The 21,182-nt window shown below is 37.3% G+C and overlaps 1 protein-coding gene across 2 annotated transcripts in view; it reads left to right on the top strand.

The window, feature by feature from the left end:
- The window catches only part of CDK6 (cyclin dependent kinase 6), a 259,745-nt gene that overhangs the window by 3,625 nt on the left and 234,938 nt on the right, over window positions 1–21,182 (top strand). The window lies entirely within an intron of this gene.

Raw genomic sequence — 21,182 nt, 5'->3', positions numbered from 1 at the left:
CCTCGCCGTCGGAGACCGAGCGCGTCCGGGGGGGGGGGGGGGGGGCGGGGAATCCTCGGGGCCGGGAAGCTGCCGGGGCGCAGGGCGGCAGGGGAGGCACGGCGCGACCCGTTGCCCTTACAGAGTGAGAGTAAGTTTTGTCGACAGAGCCGCAAGCCAGAGCAGGTGACATTGCCAGACCGTGAGCAGAAAGACAGGTCAGGAAATGTGACCTGCAGAGGCTTCCCCGCCGCTGTGCAAGTTCTGCGTATTCTTCCTGCTGGCCCTGAAAGGGGGTCCAGGAAGTTGGGTGCCTTTTAGGGACAGAATGAGCCAAGCTGAGACGTGCCCTGCCAGCCCCCGCATAGTTTCCCTAGCCATTGGGGAATTTTTGAGAGGCAGAGAATAAGAGAAGTAGCAAGATGCGGTGAAAATTGGGATTAGAATTTTCTTGGTGGAACCTCGTATAGATAAATCTTATAAATAAGATTTAAACATGCAGAAGCGTAGGAATATTTTTGCCAGTCACGTCCAGTTTTTCTTTAACTAAAGTTATATAATGATAAAGAAGTGTCAAACAGGGTGGCCTAAGAAACTCCTTCCAAAAATGTTGCCTGTTAGTGTGTGTATTACCTTATGTCTCTGGGTCACCATAGTTTTTAGACTACTTCTCAAAAGCAGTGATGGAAGTCCATGGTGTGGAAGCTTTAGATTCCAAGTGTTCTGCTTTTGCTTTTCTGGAGGGGTTGTGGAAAGGGGATGGAGAGACAGCATTTCTTAAAGCCTCTCCTGTGTGGTAACCAGTAATTAAAGTGTGTGTGTGACTAGGATAATGGTGTTTTCTTAGCGATCCTGGAATTTCCCCATTGTGTGGTTGACATTGTGTGGTGTGGCATGCTTTTCTTTTCTAAACCGATATGTGTAGTTTTTAGTCAAAAAGGAATGCACAGAAACTTCTACAAATTCCGGTGTGATTTTACCTGTCAACTCTTAACCATAGTGTGTTGGAAAACGGAAGTCTTGGGGTATTCTTCCTGTCTTCCCATCCATGTGGGGATTCTGTTCAACAAATACATGCCTACTGTGTGTGCTGCGGATGAAATTATATAAATAAACACAGCTAAATATTTTTGTAAAAAGTCAAGCAATTTAACATTAGTCATCAAAGTCAAGAGACCCAAGACTGACCTTTGAAATAACAAGCCCTCTAGAGACTCAGGGAGCCCAAGTGTCTACAAAGTCTTCCTGGGATTTTTAACTTGTCTCCCCTTATCCTAGGCTGTGTGACTTGTGTGGTACTTTGTTCCCAACACAGACTAAGGCTAGAAGGCTGCTAAGAGTCTTACATACTTAAAAATGATAGTAAATGGCTATGAAAATAGGACCCCCCATTATACCTCTGCATTAGCCACTTAAGGGAGAGGGGGCAAAAGAAAATGACACCAGGAGAAGGAGTGTTTTAGGAAGATGGATTATACATAATAGGTGACCTTTTGTGTGTGTGTTTTCTTTGTTAGAAACCAACAAAAACTCTGCTCTTGAGGCTCTGTGATATTGGAGGGGAAGGGGGCAAGTACATTTTGTCCCCTGTAACTTTGGTATCTTCCTGGAAGAATCACTGAGGTTCTTCCCAAAGGATGAATTCCACTTCTAGAATTTTAGGATCGAAGTTATTGTTTTATTTTGTCTGTTGCCTATGGGGAATGTCTAATTATTTACATGTAAATAAACAAAATACTGTCCTTCCAACATAGAGGCATTATAGAGGCACTCCTGTGTAACACTGTCTTTTACAAAGCTCTATCCTTTTAACAGCAAGATGATTGTTTCTGATATTGTGTTGGTAGATTTTGGCTAATCCGTCTTATTCTCTTGATTTATCCTCTTGAAATTGGCATGTCTTTAGAGATTTCTAACTGACCCATGACTTGAATTCTGTACTGAGAAATTTCAGGAGGCTATACTTAAAATTGAAGATGCAGATAATTAAAGGTTTGCTAAAAATATTTTTACAGGTTAAGTGCCAGTGATGATACCTGCCTCTTTAATAGTTTTGAGGGGCACCTGGGTGGCTCAGTAGGTTAAGTGTCTGACTCTTCGGCTCAGGTCATGATTTTACAGTTCTTGCGTGGGTTCAAGCCCTGCATCAGGCTCTGTGCTGATGACTCAGAGCCTGAAGCCTGCTTCAGATTCTGTGTTTCCTTCTCTCTCTGCGCCTCCCCTGCTCATGCTCTGTCTCTCTCTCTCAAAAAAGATAAATTAATTTTTAAAAAAAGTTTTGAGTAGGAGCTGAGATGGTGTATGTGAGAGCAGTTTAAATTTTAAAATGCTTGGGGCACCTGGGTGGCTCAGTCGGTTAAGCGTCTGACTTCAGCTCAGGTTATGATCTTATGATCTGTGGGTTTGAGCCCCTTGTCAGGCTCTATGCTGACAGCTCAGAGCCTGGAGCCTGATTCAGATTTTTTGTCTCCCTTTCTCTCTGCTCCTCCACCGCTTATGCTCTCTCTTTTGCTCTCGCAAAAATAAACATTAAATTTTTTTTTTAAGAATTAAAAATGCTGCAGGCTTCCAAGTAGTCTTTGTTTTCATCCTGATTAGTGGGACCGTTGCCTCCAAACAGGTTCCCAGTAAAATATCAGTTCACGTGGCCTTTTCTATAAAGCAAATCATACCCTAAACCAGACATTACAGGCTTTGGAACCAAGAAACTACTTGGATAGAATGAGCCTGTGGTTTGTCAAAAGAGACCCACCAGTCCTATGCCATGAAATTCAGTGATACTTGAGAACATTATTGATGATGCCATCTTCATGAGCTACATATCTTCATTCCATTTTGTTTCCTTCCCATTTCTTCTCTTCACCTCTGCCTTGGGGTAGTATTTGGTCCCCAAGACTTGCTTCACTAGACGAGGAATTCCAGATATTGAAGGTTGCTAACATTTGCTCAGACAGGGTCAGGAAATCAAGGACAGGTGACAGTAATTCTTTTCTTTCCAAGGGAAAGTTGTCAAAGTTGGACCCCCAAACCTGTGACTTATTAGTGCCCCACAGGGTCAGCTTTACAATGCTATGGCTGGTTCTTTAAAGGTTTCTTAAAAGGACAGATGTCTTTGTAAGTGCCTTCAAGTCATAAGTAATTGATCAGAATTATAGGCCCTTCCCATAAGTAGTTAAGCCTCTAAGCTTGAAGGAGCATAATAAACATATTAGTTTTTTCAGATGTTTAAGAATTAATTTTGATGGATTTGCCAGAAAGGCTGACTTGTTTTTGCTGGCACTGATAGTGCCTGTATGCACAGGGATAATGACTTGAAATTCTTGTTTACCTCTGCTGGATGCATCCCAAGCTCAGGCTTGATCAGCCAGTCACTGTCTAGGATGTAAATTTGCTCTTATTTTACAGTTGGTAATCCCAAATCCTAGAGCATTTGCCAGAATCAGACTTATATGTCAACCTGTATTAGAGCTTCTATACTCCACAAAGGAATCCTGTTTTGCCTTCTGAACTAAATATATATAGATTAAAAAAATGATATATTTTATAAGCAGTCCATTGATTCACCAAATATTTATTGATGGCCTATTATGTACCAGACACTGCTAGGAGTTGGGGATTCATCAGTGAACAAGTCAGAAAAAGTCTCTATACTTTTAGACTTTACTTTGTAATGAGGTAATTAGTTCTTTTTTCTCTTCCAAAATTCACTTCTCTTTATTTCCATTGGCTTGTTGGGCTATGTTTAGACTAACTGGTTTTATAGAACAGCTAATATATGTGATAATTTGGTTATCAAGAATTTGCTGATTGAATAAGACAAAAACACAATTCAGAATCAAATGCTTTTTATAATTTTTTTAAAATGTTTATTTATTTTTGAAGGAGAGAGAGAGAGAGAGAGACAGAGTGTGAGTGGGGGAGGGGCAGAGAGAGAGGGAGACACAGCATCTGAAGCAGGTGCTGAGCTGTCAGCACAGAGCCTGCCATGGAGCTCAAACTCACAAACCGTGAGATCATGACCTGAGCTGAAGCTGGAAACTTAGCTAACTGTGTCATCCAGACACCCGTGAATCAAATGCTTTTCAAAGATTAAATTTTACCTTAGGGAGAGATGTACAAATTGATTTCACAAGAAGATATTGACATGTAACTAATAGATATGAACATTAGGCTCCATATATTTAACAAGTATTAAGAAGGACCTACTATTGGGGCGCCTGGGTGGCTCAGTTGGTTGAGCGTCCAGCTTCGGCTCAGGCCGTGATGTCACAGTTTGTGGGTTCGAGCCCCGCATCAGGCTCTGTGCTAACAATCCAAAGCCTGGAGCCTGCTTTGAATTATGTGTCTCCCTCTCTCTCTTTTCCTCCCTTGCACATGCTCTGTCTCTCTCTCTCTCAAAAATAAATAAACATTAAAAAATTTTTTAAAAAATAAACAAGGACCTACTATTTAAAAACCATAGTGGGGTTGGGTGCTGGGAAAGATACTTGGGAAAATCATACCTGACTACTTCCCTCAAGTAATTCCCAGCCTGGTGTTTGAAGGAATAAGATGATGAGCAAACCCTGATACTTGATGGTAGTGTGTCATTACAAAGATACTGGTAAGGGCTACCAACCTTGTCCCCAGGGATTAAATTTGTTAGTGTAAGTATAATTCAAATTCAGGTACTGGTTCAGAAACTCAAGGAGAGTTTTCCAGTTCTCTTTTTATTTAAAAAATGTGTTTATATTTAATATTTCTTTTTTAAGTTTATTTATTTACTTTGAGAGAGAACATGCGAATGGGGAGAGGGGCAGAGAGAGAGGAGAGAGAGAATCCCAAGCAGGCTCTGCACTATCAGCAATGCAGCCCAACACAGGGCTCGATCTCACAAACAGTGAGTTCATGACCTGAGCTGAAATCAAAAGTTGGATACTTACCTGATTGAGCCACCCAGGTGCCCCCAGTTTTCTCTTTTTAAAGATCTTCATAATATATAACATAAAAAGAAAATAAAAATATTATTTTCTCTAGGAAAACCTAAACATGAACAGGGTAGAAGAAACCTGACATGTTGATGCAGCAAAAAGCTGACCCCTCAGGTGGATTAGTTCATGGGAATCCTTCTGAATAGAAGTGTTATTTTGCGGATAAATAATATGTTTCTTTGGGCTTGTTTTAGTGAAAGCGGGAGAAACAGGAGTTTACTTTTCTTTTTGAGTTTCAATATGTTAGAAGTAAGTTTGGTCCTTCCTTATCTAAGGATTCCTTGAAAAGTTTCCAATTTATCAAGCTTATTTCATAAATGAGCATTTTCACAGTTATGTTCTGCCCATGCCTTATTGCTGCAGAAGAACATGGTAATGCTGAATTGTTGGCCTTGTGCTTGTATTCTCCTTTTACACAACTGTTATCACCCTGGAATTATTAGAATTTCCCTGTTAAGGAGGCAATGGCTTATAGGAGGGAAACTTGTATAAACTTGAATATCTCTTGGTATATTTCCCTGTGTTTAAGACATGGACAACTGAGTATCTGTGAAAACAGATTCCTTGTTAAAAGTAAATTATCCTTTTTTTTTTTTTTTTAATGCCTCTCTAGGAATGATTCCCTAGGAATATTTTTTCAGATTGAAACCTCTGTTTCTTACGCTATGTCATTGTAAACTCATGGGTATTAGAGTTGGAAAGACTTTGGAAGTCTTTCAGCACTTTTTTGTTATTGATCAAGAAACTAAGGCTCAGAGGTTAAGCAGTTTGTCTGTTGTGCCATTTTAAGTGGTTGAGTTGTTCTAAAATCTGAGTAGCAATTTAAAAAAAAATATTTTTGTTTGTTTGATGGAAGAAGTTAAACAAGTAAGTACATTTCTAGTTTGGAAAAAATGAACTATATGTAGACAAAGGTAATGGTTTGCCAGAAATAAATGACATATCAGTTCAGGAAATTCCTGAATTCTGCGGTGTACCCTGCTGAAGTCTGTGTAAAAACTGTGATGATTATCCATTAAATTCTGCCTTGAAGGAATTTGGGTAATAACTATGATTATATAAACAGATATAGTTAAAAAATAATATAGGTTACTAGTGTACTTAAGTAAGTAATATTAGTGAATTCATTTTAAACAAAATAATAGGAAAAATCTAAATGCTTGTCTGATGAATGAACTATTACGTAATGTGGCTCTGGCATCTACTACCCATTTAATGACATAAATATCATAATACTTGAAAATTAGGTAACATAACAACCTGGAGACATATAAAGAAATATGGTACTAATGCTTCTTGAAAAACTGATCATACAGTTGCTTTACTTGTCTTGAGGTTCCGATGAGCTTGTCTTCCTAGGAAGGACATTGTGAGTTTCTTGGTATAATACAACATGACAGAAATGAAATCTGGGTACAGGAGGTTTGGTAATAGGACAAGGTAGAGTGTGTAGTGTTGGGCTTTGTCCTACGGCCAAGAATCAGCATTGAAAATAGGCACTGGTGGTTGGTAACAAGCATGCCTACAGTAAAAGTGCTTACTATCTGTGATGGTCTATAGATGCTAAGGCTACAGGTAGGTCAGCAATCAGAGGGAGGAGTTTTATGAGACACTGGCCAGTTGATTTAAATATCACCAGTTTGCTGCCATATTTGCTTTTATTTTACTATCTGCACATGTAGCTCTCTCTGTTGAGAGGTGAAGTAAAGATACCTTAGGACATGTGGAAAGAATCTGTGTGTCGCGAGGTGAAGTAAAGATACCTTAGGACATGTGGAAAGAATCTGTGTGTCTAGTAGTAGCCTGGAGGTCCATGTGGGATAGGATAATTATTAAACACTTAGTAGTTTCCCTAAATTTGGGCTACTATTGTTGGCTTTGTCATTTAGGCAACCATTTTAATTTTTAATTCTTATTATCTGGCCTTCCTAAAGGATTTTAATGTAGTAGAATTACAATTACAGTATATGGATTTTTGAATTGTAAGGAGTCTTAGATATAACCTAGTCCAACCCCATTTGGTCTCTATAGGAATTGTTTTGTGAAAATGTAAAAACATTGTTTTATTTTTAGTCAACTGTTTTATTCCACAGTTATATGTGTTTTAGATACAAATTGAGGATGACCAAGGTTCAGACGCAGGTTTATATCCAGTGTTTGCAGGACCACATGACTAATGGTCATTGCATATCGAAAACTCCCTTGGGGGGGGCGGCGCCTTGGTGGCTCAGTCAGTTGAGTATCCTACTCCTGATTTCAGCTCAGGTCATGATCCCAGGGTTGTGGGATCAGCCTCTGCATCGGGTTTCCCACTGAGCATGGAGCCTGCTTGAGACTCTCTCCCTCTGCCCCTCTCCCCTCTGCTCATGATTCTCCTTCTCTCTCTCTCTACAAAGAATAAAAAATTTAAAAAGAAAACACTTCCTAGAGCTGTTAACAGTTTTTTCAGCTTAACGATTTTGTGTGTGTTTTTTTTTTACTTGAGTACAGAATTATGTCTATAAGTAACATAATGTCTGCAACCATGAGTTTCCCAGTGTATATTTCCTGAATGAATGAAGTAGAATAAATTACACTATAAACCCCCAGGTGAGAATTTCTCATCCTGTTAGAGCTGGATGCAGCATTACCAAGTATCTCCGGCTAAACACTGGTTGATGATCAGGTATTAACTGTGATGCATCTGCACACCAAGACAGTGTAGTAAGAACCTTCAAATACTTCTATCCATTTTTAAATTATGCAAAACCCATGTTTTGTCTTCAGTACTAGCTTGGTCTTTGGTAGAATTTTTTTGTGTTCTTCCTGTGCATTTGCTACATGTATCCTCCAAGCAAACCAACTACTCCATTTACCCTGTATATGCCTCTTACCATCCACCTCTGCAGCTTTAATTAGGGCTGATTTCAGAATGTGCACTCAGTGCCCTTCCCTATACTACTGTTTCCACATGTTGAAATGCTACCCATTCCTCAGAGTCAAGCTCTGATGCCACCTTTTTTGTGTGTGATGTACTCCTTAATACCTACATTTGGATAAAATTTGTTTCCTTTGAACCTTGATATCTCTGCACTTCCTTTATGACACTTAGTATATGTCTGCGCTTTTATATTATATGTCTATTGTATAAGACATAATCTTAATTTTCTGCTTCAGTCAACCTCTTGTGATCTTCTAAGACCCAGAAAGTATCTTGTGGTCAGGTCCACTTACTTTCTACATCCAGTAGAAAGTGAATAAATCAACAAATGCATGAAATAATGGAAAAGAGATTCAGTTATTAAGAAGGGGACCTTTTGGATAATTTCCATCAAATGAATGTTAATACTAAGGAGTGTCAAAGAGGGAAAAGGGATCTGTATATAGAATTATACTTAGCTTGGTTTCTTGGGAATAATAAAAAAAATACTAAAAAGAGAACATTTCATTTTTGTTTTACTCCAATCTATATAGTTTATATTGAAGTGAGTTTCAAGATTTAAGTAATTTTCATAATTAACTGTGTAGTCGTGGACTTAGTTTATAGATTACACAGAAGACATGAACATTAGGAAGTGTGCATATATTCAGTAAAAGTCGAATATTATTTGAACATTTTAAAATATAACAATGGAAGGTATTCTGAATCCATTTTAATCAGTTGCTTGAATTATTTGTTTTTTCCCCACTAAATTTTAATATCGTTGGCTTCCTTTAGTGGAAAAACTCTTAGGAGGAGCAAAATTAAGCAGAACTTTCCTAATAGTTTCTAAAAGAATATCAGGATTCTGAATTCATGTAAACTTTGTCTTCCATTCCATTTCATAATTTGTGTATAGAGAATTTGGATTCCAACTTGACAAACTGCTAGGTTTAGTTACGTACTTTTCCGGCCAAACTAATTCCAATTCCTCAAGACCTATGTGGTTGGGGTGTGTGTGTGTGTGCATGTGTGCGTGTGCGCATACGCATGTGTATGAGTGTGTATCCAGAATAGTTAAATGCAAAATCCCAGAATGAAGGAACTGTGTTGGCTTGTTCCTTTTGCTGTAGCCTAAGCACTTAGCATGGCAGCTGGCATCTTGTAACCCAGAACAAATATTTGTGAATAAATGAATAAATATGTACAACACGTACCATCCAAGAATTCAGAATTGATTTTTGTTTTAGTCAGAATTGATAATAGTGTCTGAAAGCATATGTGAGATCTATAGAGTTGAACCAGGTATTTATTGGTTATCTGCTATATTCAACATTTTGTTAAATATGATTGACTTACATATTGAAATATTTTTAAAAAGCAGTATCAGATCTGGAATTTGTTTCAAAATGGGGTGTAGATAAGATAAAATAACTTTATCATTGTTAAAACTGTGGAAGATCATTGTACTATTCTCTCTTCATTTGTATATGTTTGAAATTTCCCATCCTAATAAGCTTTAAAAACGTTCCTAGTCAGTGGAATAGTAGTCCGAGTACTTTTCTTCTGACTTCTTCCACCTGTTGCTGAGTGACCTAGAATGAAATTCCTTAATGTCTCCTCACTGTGGTTTCCCCACCATAAAATAGGAATTATTACTACTCTTTTGACCTTAGAGAGTTTATGTGATCAAATGAAGTTGTGTAAATGAAGGTCAAGTTTTGTACAAATATCAGATGTTAATAACAAAATGAATTCCTGCCCTCAAGAAGTTTGTGATTTTGTGGAGGAAATTATACACAGATCTCTATATTGCAGATTGGTAGTATGTACTTTAATTTTTTTCGCCCCACAGTGCGAAAGTATGAATGGAGCTAAGTATTTCTGAAAGGACATGTATTGGATTTATAGTAATTATAGTAAAATACAGTCTTTAATCTGGGTATTGGTAATTGGTGTCAAGTTTACCCATTGCTGTATCCTTTTCATTAATGGATTACTGCAGGATGGTCCATGGACAGAATGCTCCTGGGAGCACATTTTCAAAACTGAAGGGAGCTTGATGATTTCTTTTCTATTTCACTATTCAAATTAAGGAGACATTGAATTCTTGGCTTGTTGTTTCTTTCTCTCTTTTAAAGATTTTATTTTATTTTTTAAATGTTTATTTTTGAGACAGAGAGCAAGGGAGAGAGAGGGAGACAACATCTGAAGTGAGCTCTGTGCAGACAGCAGAAAGACCAGTGCAGGTCTCGAACTCATGAACTATGGGATCTTGACCAGAACTCAGATGCTTAACCGACTGATCCACCCAAGTGCCCCTAAACATTTTATTTTTATTTATTTATTTATTTTTAAAATTTTTTTTTAATGTTTTATTTATTTTTAGGAGAGAGAGAGAGACAGCGTGAGCAGGGGAGGGTCAGAGAGAGAGGGAGACACAGAATCTGAAGCACGCTCCAGGCTCTGAGCTGGCAGTTAGCACAGAGCCCGACTCGGGGCTCGAACCCACAAACCGCAAGATCATGACCTAAGCGAAAGTCGGACGCTTAACCGACTAAGCCACCCAGGCGCCCCTAAACATTTTATTTTTAAGTGATCTCTTCACCAACATGGGGGCTTGAACTCATGACCTGGAGATCAAGACTCGCGCTGTTCTGACAGAGCCAGCCAGGCACCCTTCCCACACATTGGCATTTTTGCTGTTCACTTTCTGAGTCTCTTCTTATAGCATGATTGGCTTCTGACGTTTGAAATTTTGTTCCATGTTTCTGCATTCATGTCATTAAGAACTTATATTCACAGAAAGGAAGCAGTTCTCTTTCAGCAGCACTAATCTCTAGTGAATTTTTTTTTTGCTTCCTTTTATTGCTAAGTAATCTCATAATTTCTGTTAGGTATTTCTAATGTTTAGTATAAAACATTTATTTTTTCTAAAATGCTTTATTTGTATAAAGTTGGGAACATTAACAACAGAATGAGAGAAACAAAAGATATCTTTGCATTTCCAGGGTAGATTTTTAATTTTTAGGTTATTTGGCTCTGATCAATACATTTTTAAAACTTTTTAGTAGAAACCAAGAAACCATCTGAATAGCTTCAAGTTGGGGGTTTTAGATGATGTCACCTACATTGCAACCATGTAGAATCACTTAAAGAAGTTATTGAGTAGTCTTGGGTAAAAATGGGATGTTTTCTTGTTGAGCCAGGAGAAACCAAGAGCGATTGAGAGATTGGGGTAGAAGGTGCTCCCAGCGCTAATCATGAATGCAGTATATTTAAATGATGGGAGTCCCCTTAAAGAACTGGGAAAGCATCCATTCTTTGAAACAACACACTTCTCACACATTAAGACACACGTAAAAAGTTGTGACATCCTGGTAATTCTTACAGATTATTTTAAATCCATGAGATTTAATCATTGGTAATTTAGCTAATTATTATTAGTTCATTAGGGTTGAACTTGTTGATGGCAGTTGGGTTCTCAACTAAACCAGTTACTGTGGCAAAGAGAAGAAAAAAATCTGTGTCAGAGGCCTTACTCTCTATCCTTTAAATGTTGGCTGACTTGGAATGACGGGCTTGATCTCAAGGAGAACCATAGAAGAGCGTGGTTGACTCTGTGGTACCAGTTCTGAATCCTAGAAAAACAGGACTTTAGAGATGAGTAAAACGTAGTGTCATTGTTTATGAAAGATTGTAGTTATTTCCTCACTTGAGTTGCTAAATTAAAAGGTGGATTTATCATTAGGCAAATAGAGAATGGTCTAGAGATGTATCTTGCGATTTGAGAGGACCATATACTTTCTAGGTGGAGCAGAAGATGAGCTGAGTTAAGGTAGAGATGAGAGATACAATGAGGTAAAACTACAATATGGTGACAGAACCTGGGATAGTTTATGTAAATCTGAAGTTTCTTCAGCTTCGAAATCTGAAACCCAGTGATCTGAAAGTAGATGAAAACTCGGGTATGTTTAGAAAGGCCTCAACCAGTTCTTGTTGAAAACGTAAACTCAGAGTATCATTCTTTAATTACATAATAATGAAATGGAATTTTACTTTTCTAATTGCTTTTTCTTGGGGACCTTATTTTAACCATCTTTACATTGTTCTTTATGCCTCACTCTCAAATACTTGTGGAAGTGATGCATGAATTAATGTAGAATGTATGCTTCCCATTAGAACATAAGCTTCATATGGGCAGGAACTTTTGTTTGTTTTGTTTATTGCTTTATTCCCAATATTTAGAACAGTGCCTGGCACATAATTCAGTTAATATCTTAGTTAAACTGTTATTAGAGAGTACTCTTTTTATAGTGATTTTGTTGACAGTAAAAATGTAAATGAACACCAAAATTTAGCAGACAAGTTATTTTTCTATTCACTTATTAGTATTGCACTTAATAGTTTTTAATAATTATAGTAGTAAATTGGATTCTGACTTAGGAAGTAGGAGTTGTTTAATAATTTAATGACTAGCAAGTAGATTGGACACTAAGATATGCCCCTTCTAAGCTAGTTCTTCCACTAATGCTTCATTAAGTTATGAATATAATTTTAAAAGAAAATATTAAATGATATCTTAAGTGGTTATATCATTTATAGCAGAATTGATTTAGATGTTTTGGTAGAAATTTTAAGACAGGGTTTCAGATTCTCTGGATTGTGAGATTTTATAAAAAGGATTGACATACATTCTCCTAAAGAGTTTGACATAAACTGTCAAGCTGTTGTATAAATGGCTGTAGCTGCCCTTACAAGTAGTAAAGCCCAAGTGGCCAGTCCCATTGTGCACCTTGCTCCAGTACTCCTATTTGATGCTATACGACCTTCCTTTTCTGCTTAAATCAGTTGATTGTGATCATATAAGAAATCTGATATTATTTAGTTATAACCAGCTATAAAGAATAACAGTGATAAAAGAAGAAAAAGGAGGAGGAGATGGGAAAGGAGGGAGGGAGTCAAGAAAGGAAGGGAGATAAAAAAAGGAAAGAAGGAAATAAAAGGAATAGAAAAAGACTAGACTAGACTAGACTAGACTAGAATAGAATAGAATAGAATAGAATAGAATAGAATAGAATAATAGAAATCAGGTATGTTGCTGGGAGTTGTTACTAAAGTGAAATACCATAGGGTGCCTAGGTGGCTCAGTTGGTTAAGCATCTGACTTTTGGTTTTGGCTCAGGTCATGATCTCGTGATTTCGTGGGGTTCAGTCCCACATCAGGCTCTGCGCTGGCAGTGTGGAGCCTACTTGTGATTCTCTCTCCCCTCCCTCTCTCTCTCTGCCCCTCCCCCGCTCACACTGTCTCTGTCTCTCTCAAAATAAATACATAAGCTTAAAAAAATTTAAAGTGGAATAGCAGGAGATTTGCAGTTTTTTACTTGAAGTAATTATACTTTTCTGTTATCTGGTTATTATTGCCATGTAGTAAGTTGCCCCAGATTTAGGGGCTGAAAACAACCATTTTCTTATTCAATGGGGGGGGAATTCTGACAGAGCACAGTGAGAATGGTATATCTCTGCTTCTTGATGTCTGAAGCTTCAACTGGAGGTAAAGTAGCAGCTAGAGATTTGATTCATCTGGAGATGTCTTCACTCTCAAGTTTGTTGTTTCCTGGGACTGTAGTCCCAGCTTGTCTTTCCATGTGGTTTGAGGTTCTTCCTTTCAGCGTCAAGGGTTTAGGGTAGTTGGACTTAAATGGTGGCTCATGGCTCCAAAAGCTAGTCATTATGTTGGTTACAGGTGAGTTGAAAGCTTTATAGATTCAAGGGGAGGACATGTAGATTCTCTCTTATTGGAAAGAGTGTTAAAGAATTTGTGCATTTCTCTTATTTTTTGTAATCATGATAGTATTTCTTGATGATTAGTGTGGAAGATTTATGATATCTTTTTATGAAAAAGCAAGACTCCTGCCCCAGTTATCCTTACTCCCAGTATGCAGATACAGCTTCTTCTAACCCTGTTTTTGGTGCTTCTGATAGTTCCATCTGTTAATCTAGGTAATATGCTGTCCTTTATTTCTTGATATTTAAACTCGGATACCTATTGATTTCCTGCTCTGAAAGATGAGGATTTAGCTCATTAATGCAATTGTCTTCTTCACCTTTTGTTAAATAGGGCTATTTTTTTCATGTTTATTTTTGAGATAAAGAGAGACAGAGTGTGAGTTGGGAAGGGACAGAGAGAGGGAGACACAGAATCTAAAGCCAGCTTCAGGCTCATAACTGTCAGCACAGAGCTAGATGTGTGGCTCAAACCCATGAATCAAACCTATGAACCATGAAATCATGACTTGAGCCAAAGTCAGATGCTTAACCTACTTACTGAGCCACCCAGGTGCCCTAAAGACATCCATTTTTTAATGTTTGGTTTTTTTAAATTTATTTCTGAGAGAGAGAGAGAGAGACCACGTGAGCAGAGGAGAGGGTCAGAGAGAGAGGGAGATACAGAATCTGAAACAGGCTCCAGGGTCTGAGCTGTCAGCACAGAGCCTGACGCGGGGCCCGAACCCATGAGCTGTGAGATCATGACCTGAGGCGAAATCGGACGCTTAACCAACTGAGCCACCCAGGCGCCCCAAGACATCCATTTTTAAGAGTGTTTTTTTTTTTTTTTTTTATGAGTTCTGACAGATTTATACACCTACATAACCACCATCACAATCAAGATCTGAAATACTTCCATTACCCCAAAAATGCCCTCAGGCCCCTTTATAGTCCATCTCCTCCCCCTACTTAGACCCCTGGGAACCACTAGTCTTTGTGTCATTATAGATTATATTTGTCCTTTTCTTGACTTCTGTGTACATGGTATCAGACAGGATTGTGTTCTTTTGTATCTGGCCTATCTAATTTTGAAATTCTTTCATATTGACCGTATCAGTAGTTCATTCTTTTCCAGTTATGGATTTGCTACAATTTGTATATCCATTTACATGTTGACGGTTATTTGTGTTGCTTCTAGTTTTCGGCTGTTAAGAATAATGCTGGTATAAACATTTATATACATACAGGTCTTTGTGTTGCCATGACATATGCATTCATTTCATTTGCATAAATACTTAAAGGTAGTTTGCTGGATGTATGGCAAATGTGTGTTTAATTTTTAAGCTTATCTTTATTTATTTATTTATTTATTTACTTACTTATTTATTTAGAGAGCAGGAGCAGGGGAGGGGCAGAGAGAGAGGGAAAGAAAATCCCAAGCAGGTTCCAAGCTGTCAGCACAGAGCCCAGTGTGGGGCTTGATCCCATGAACCATGAGATCATGACCTGAGCTGAAACTAAGAATTGGCTGCTCAGCCAACTGAGCCACCCACGTGCGCCCTGTGTGTTTAATTTTTAAAGAAATTGCCAAACCTTTCTGAACTGGTTGTGCCAGTTTACATTTCCACCAGCGGTATGTGAAGGTTTCATTTGATTTGCATTCTGTTTGGCTCTTGGTGTTGTCAGTCTTTTTAATTTTAACCGTTCTATATTAGGTGTGAACTGATATTATATTGTGGTTTTAATTTGCATTTACCTAGTGACTAATGTTGTTGAACATCTTTTCATTTGCTTATTGGCAATTCTCTTAATTTCCTTTGGGAAATATATATTCAAATATTTGACCATTATTTAAAACTGGGTGATCTTATTGTATTGTGAAAGTTATTTATATTTTTTCTTTCATTGGATACAGGTACTACAGGTATTTTCTTCAGGTATATGGCTTGCCTTTTTCTTTTTCCTTTGTTTTTTTCTTTTTAATGATATCTCTCAAACAGAAGATTAATTTTTTCAAAGTCTGATTTATCATTTTTTTCTCTTAAGGTTTATGCTTTTTTTAGATTTCATCTAAGAAATCTTTGCTTACCCCAAAGACACATAGCTTTTTTTTCTTTTGTTTTCTTCTAAAATTTTATAATTTTTGCTTTTTTGTTAAGTCTGTGATACATTAAAGTTAAATCTTTGTGTGTGGCTTGAGATAAAAGAGGTTCTTTTTTTTTTCTTTACATAAGTATCCAGCTGTCCCTAGCACCATTTGTTGAAAAGTCTGTGCTTTCTTCATTTTGAATTACATTGGCAACTTTGTAAAAAATCAGTTGACCATGTATATACATTTGGGTCTATTTTTGTACTCTTTTCTGTTTTACTGACATATATCTCTCTTTTTGCCACTGCCATGATGTTTTATTTACTGTAGTTTTACAGTAAGTCTTGAAATTAGGTAGTGTAAGTTTTTCAACTTTGTTCTTTTTTAAAATTGCTTTTTGCAATTTTGCCTTTGGAAATTTTGCTAAAAATTTTCTGTAATTTCCTTTTTTAATAGTGTCTCAGATTTTGGTTTTGAGATAATAATGCTAGCTTTATAAAATGAATTGATAAGTGTTTGCAGCTCCACAAAGATTTTCTGAAATATTTTCTGTAACATTACCATCAATTCCTTCTTATACATTTAATAGAATTTACCAGTGAAGTTATCGGGCCTAATATTTTCTTTATGGGAAGATTTTAACTACAAATCTATTTCTTTAACAAACATGGAGCCATATAGGTAGAATCACTTTTTGTAGTTTATTTTTCAAGGAATGTGTGTTTTGAGTTTATTAGTATACATTCTTGATCTTTATTCTCATATTTTTTTAATGTCTGCAGAATCTGTAGTGATCCCCCCTTTTTCATTCTTGATATTGGTAATTTGTATATTCTTCCCCTCCCTTATTTTCTTAATCATATAGGTAGAGTTTTGACAGTTTTATTGTTGAAAAATCAGTTTTGGTCTTATTAACTTCCTTTATCATGTGTCCATTGGCTAGTCTATAGTTGCTTTTATTTAATTGCTTTAACTGCTTTGGGTTTCATTTGCTCTTAACTTTTAGCTTCTTAAAATAGAAGCTTAGCTTATAGATTTTAGAATTTTCTTCTTCTCTAGTGTAAGCATTTATGTTTTATTCACTTTCCACACATTTCAGTATATTGCGATTGTGTTTTCATTCATTTCAAAATATTTTAACCTTCTTTTTGTGATTCTTCTTTGACTCATAGGTTCCTTAGATTTGTGTCCTTCAATTTTCAAACATTCCAAAATGTATAGGATTTTTCAGATATTTTTCTGTCTCATTAAATTCTGTTGTGATCAGGGAACAACTCTATATGCTTTTAATCCTTTGAAATTTATTAATACTTCTTTTGCTCCAGGTAGTTTATCTTGGTACATTGTACATTTGATTCTTTTTAAAATAATTTTCCATTTCCTCCCTCATTATTTTCATGTTTTCCTTTAGGTCTTTGAGCATATTTATTATATTTATTATAATAGTTGCTTAATGTCTTTACTATTCTATAATCTCTGCCTTTTCTGGGTCTGTTTCTACAGACTGAAATTTCTTCTGGTTATCTGCTACATTTTCCATTATGTCTGCATGTTTAATACTTTGTTATTGAATGCCAAACATTATGAATGTTACATTGTTGACTGCTGGATTTTGTTCTATTCTTTTAAAGAGTGTTGGACTTTGTTCTGAGGGGCAGTAAACTTACTTGTAGTTCAGTTTGGTCCTTCCCAGGCTAAATTTTAGTTTATTTTGGTTTGTTTGTTTGTTTTTAAAGTTTATTTATTTATGGGAGGGAAAGAGAGAGAGAAAGTGCATGCACATGGGTGTAGGAGAGGCAGAGAGAGGGAGAGAGAATCCTAAGCATTAATAGTGTGGAACTTCCCATGGGTCTCAAGCCCCCAAGACCATGAGATCATGACCTGAACTAAAATCAAGAGTCAAGAGTCAGAAGCTTATTCGACTGAGCCACCCAGACACCCCTGTTTGCTTTTTTTTTTTTTAATGGGGAGGGCATCTGGTGTAGACTTTACTTTAGGTCTAGTGTAGGACCATTCATTCCTCTCTGCCTGTTGGGAACTAAAAAGATGTCTCGCCCTTTGTGAGCTCTAGGAATCATTCAGTTTATAATTTTCCGGTAGTTGTTCTTTCCTCAGAAGCAGTTTTTGCCTGGTGTTATGGAGTTCCACACATGCAGGTTGATATTCAGGAAAGGATTCAGTAGACCCCATGTAGATTTCTGAAGCTCTTTTTCTAAAGGATGGCTTTTTTTTTCAGTGCTCTGTCTTATGAATTTTAGTCACCTCCCTCTCTTTGTGTTCTTAATTCTGATCTCTTCCTACTCAGCTAAGTGATATGGCCCTCACATGGAGTTCCTCCTCCCTGTGTCTGTCTGGAGGTCTGGAAACTGTCTCCACACAGAAAGCCAGCAGGACAGCTTGGGGCTCCCCTCATTTATTCCCTTCTTTCAGGAATCACAGTTCTGGACCACCTATAGTCCAGGATCTGAGAACATTTGTTTCATATATTTGTGCAGTTCCTAGTTGTTTGTGACGGGTAAGTCTGAACCCTCTTGCTCTCTTACTGCCTTGTATATTCATTAGTATTTATCAAAACTGTAGGTAGCTAGTATGGCTGTTACATAAGACTTTATCCTCCCTTCTTGATCTAATTTCTGAGTAGAATTTCTGGGATGCTCACTTGGAGTAGGGACTCTTGAGGTGAAAGTATCTTTTATCAGTCTTTACTTTTGAGTGAATAGGAAAACTGGCTGTCAAAATGAGGAAGAGGCTCCAAATGCCATAATAAGAAAGCTTGTATCCTACCGTCCTTGGTCTGGGGATGGCAGTGGGGATGCTGACCAGTGCAGTTACCTGGTATAGACCTTCAGTTGACTCCCCTGCTTGGGCTGCATTTCTTTCTCCCTTTCTCCACCACACCTGCTGTCTCAGTCTAGCTCCCGCTTCCCCCAGTGTCCTCATAGCCTATTATTCTAGGGCAGTGGTCTTCCCTTCAGTAAAAATATTTGAGCATGCCACTGATATTCACTGACTTGGAGAAATTATATCCATATACAGCTATATATGTTAAAAAACACAAAGAAAACAATTTTGAAATGAAGAGATTAAAAAATAACCTATAATTAGAAGGTGTTTTCTTAATATGGTTCCAGAATTACCTGTTTGCCAACTTTGGAGGCCACTGTCTTTTTGGTGGCTTTCTCTGTCAATTTCCTCCATTAACTTGCTTCTATTTATTTTTGGTCATCCAGAAAATCTACTTTTCTCCTCTAGTTTTTGATGATACCTTTCTTTACTTACGGTTTTATTTTGTTTACTTCAGTAATATCTTGAGAAAGACTAGCAAATGTTTGTGATGGGTCTGCCATTTTGAACTGGCAGTCCGTCTGATATGTTTCTGAAAATAAATTTTTAAATAATTAAAATGGCATTATTTCTTGCAGTTTAGTTTGCTTTCCAGAGTGGGAGCAGAAGGGTGGAACTAAAGGTAGTGGCCTGAGAATTGCTTATAGCCTGCAGGAGATTTTATTAATTTAGCAGTTTTTACATTTGGATATGTTGAAAGTAATGTGACTCAAGGAAGTAGCCCACAGATTTCACCAGGAGCAAACAAAGTTGAAGAATATATATGTTCTGGAGATCATGTGAGATAGACTTCTCTATTTTTGTGACATTCCTTAATTTTGGGAACAGTCTAATCACCTGGAAAAGAGCCGTGAATGTAGAGGCAACATTTTCACAGTCTTCTAATGGCACCTGGTTATCTACATTGTCATTTCTAGGTTTCCATATAGCATCCCAACAGCTGGTGTAAACCCGTAACGAGCAATAATTAATTTGACATCATTATTGGGAATGTTAATCAATTGCTTGTTCTTAAGAGAAACAAACTGAAAAGATAAGCCCACTATGAATTCTTTGCAGGAATTTCCCATGTCTGATGATTTAAAAGAATAAATTCTGCATGTAAATGAATCATTACAAGCTTAATTGAAGCTTGTTGGATATTCAAGATTACTCACTGTGGTGTGTTTCTGATGGAGACAGGAAGTGAAAAAGCAAAGTATGAGATTTTTTTTGTGCATGAAGTCTCAGCCAGTCTTTTAATGTTTCTCATTGAGGCTTTGGTCTCTAGGGTAAATGACTCAAGGTATCTATTGCTGCTTAGCTGTTTTTAAGGGGGAATTTCCCCCCCACACTCCTCCCCTCCCCAAAATAGCTAATTATATACTGGAAGTTTCAGTACATTGTTCACAGTTTGTGAAGTCAGCATATTTCTGGAAGCTCACTGTGAATGTAATTCTTAGCTCTACTGATGCTTTTGTTTCTCCATCTCTGCAGCCAGCACTGTACTGTAAGGACACAATTCTATCGCTATTTTTTCCTTCACATTTGATGTGGTAGTTTGCATACAGCTGCAGAGTAGACAGTTACCTTTGAAAGGAACATTTGGCTGCTCTAATTTGATTAAAGAAAACCACCTCAATCATTTCTAGACTGAGAACGTTTTCATTTTAACTTGGCAGTAGGAGTTGGGAATGTACTCACTGCACTTAGATATGTGGGGGAGCAGTCAGGGAACAAAACCAACTGCTCGAATGGAGAAAGCTTTGGTGCAACTTTTTTTTTTTTTTTTCCAGGCAAGTAGTGCTATATAGGATTGATTTTCTTTCTCTTTCTTTCCCAAATTGTCCACAACCTTGATTTTCACCTCTGTCCCCTTTGCACATTTGTTGTTGTTGTTGTTTTTTACTTAGCAATTCCAATAAATGGATTGTGGCAGGGGGTAGGATATTACCCTAATGTGATTTGAAGGACTTTAGGGTCCTAAAAATTATCCCATTTTTATGTAAAAAGAAAACCCAAATCATAAATGACTATGAATTGCACATGCTTTCCTGGCCACTGCTGAATGACTGAAAAAGTTTTTAGCGCATGTGTATGCCGACAATGGTTGGGAATTTAGTGGAAACTTACATAGAAGAAAATTGCCTACTGTTGGAAGCCTGTAGCCCTAGTGCTAGACAATAACCAGTTATCTCATATCTGTCTACTTTGCTTCTGAGATACAAGGTCTGATCATGCAGCTAGCATGATAGTTGAAAATATATTCAGCTGATTGTGGGTTGACATCAACTTTATACATATATTCTTGTAAGTGATTGAGCAGGGGCTTCATTTGTAGGGTAATACATGAACAAATTCAGCATCAACCACAGTTCAGCAAAGTGATATATGGTGTTCTTGGGCAAGGTGCTATGCTGGCATCCTAATAAGTTTGAATGTGAAGTTTTAAATAAAAAGTATGAGGGTACACATGGAGTCTTGGACATACAACCATATTATTATTATTTTTTTTTATTTTTAAAATTTATTTTGAGAGAGAGACCGAGAGAGAGAACATGGGCAGGGGAAGGGGATGGAGACAGAGACAGAGAGAGAGAGAGAGAGAGAGAGAATACCAAGCAGGCTCTGCACCATCAGCGCAGAGCCTAAT

This window comes from Hyaena hyaena, unplaced genomic scaffold (assembly GCF_003009895.1).
Source record: "Hyaena hyaena isolate Hyena2069 unplaced genomic scaffold, ASM300989v1 scaffold_528, whole genome shotgun sequence".
Taxonomy (NCBI): domain Eukaryota; kingdom Metazoa; phylum Chordata; class Mammalia; order Carnivora; family Hyaenidae; genus Hyaena; species Hyaena hyaena.
This window is presented reverse-complemented; position numbering and strand designations above follow the sequence as displayed.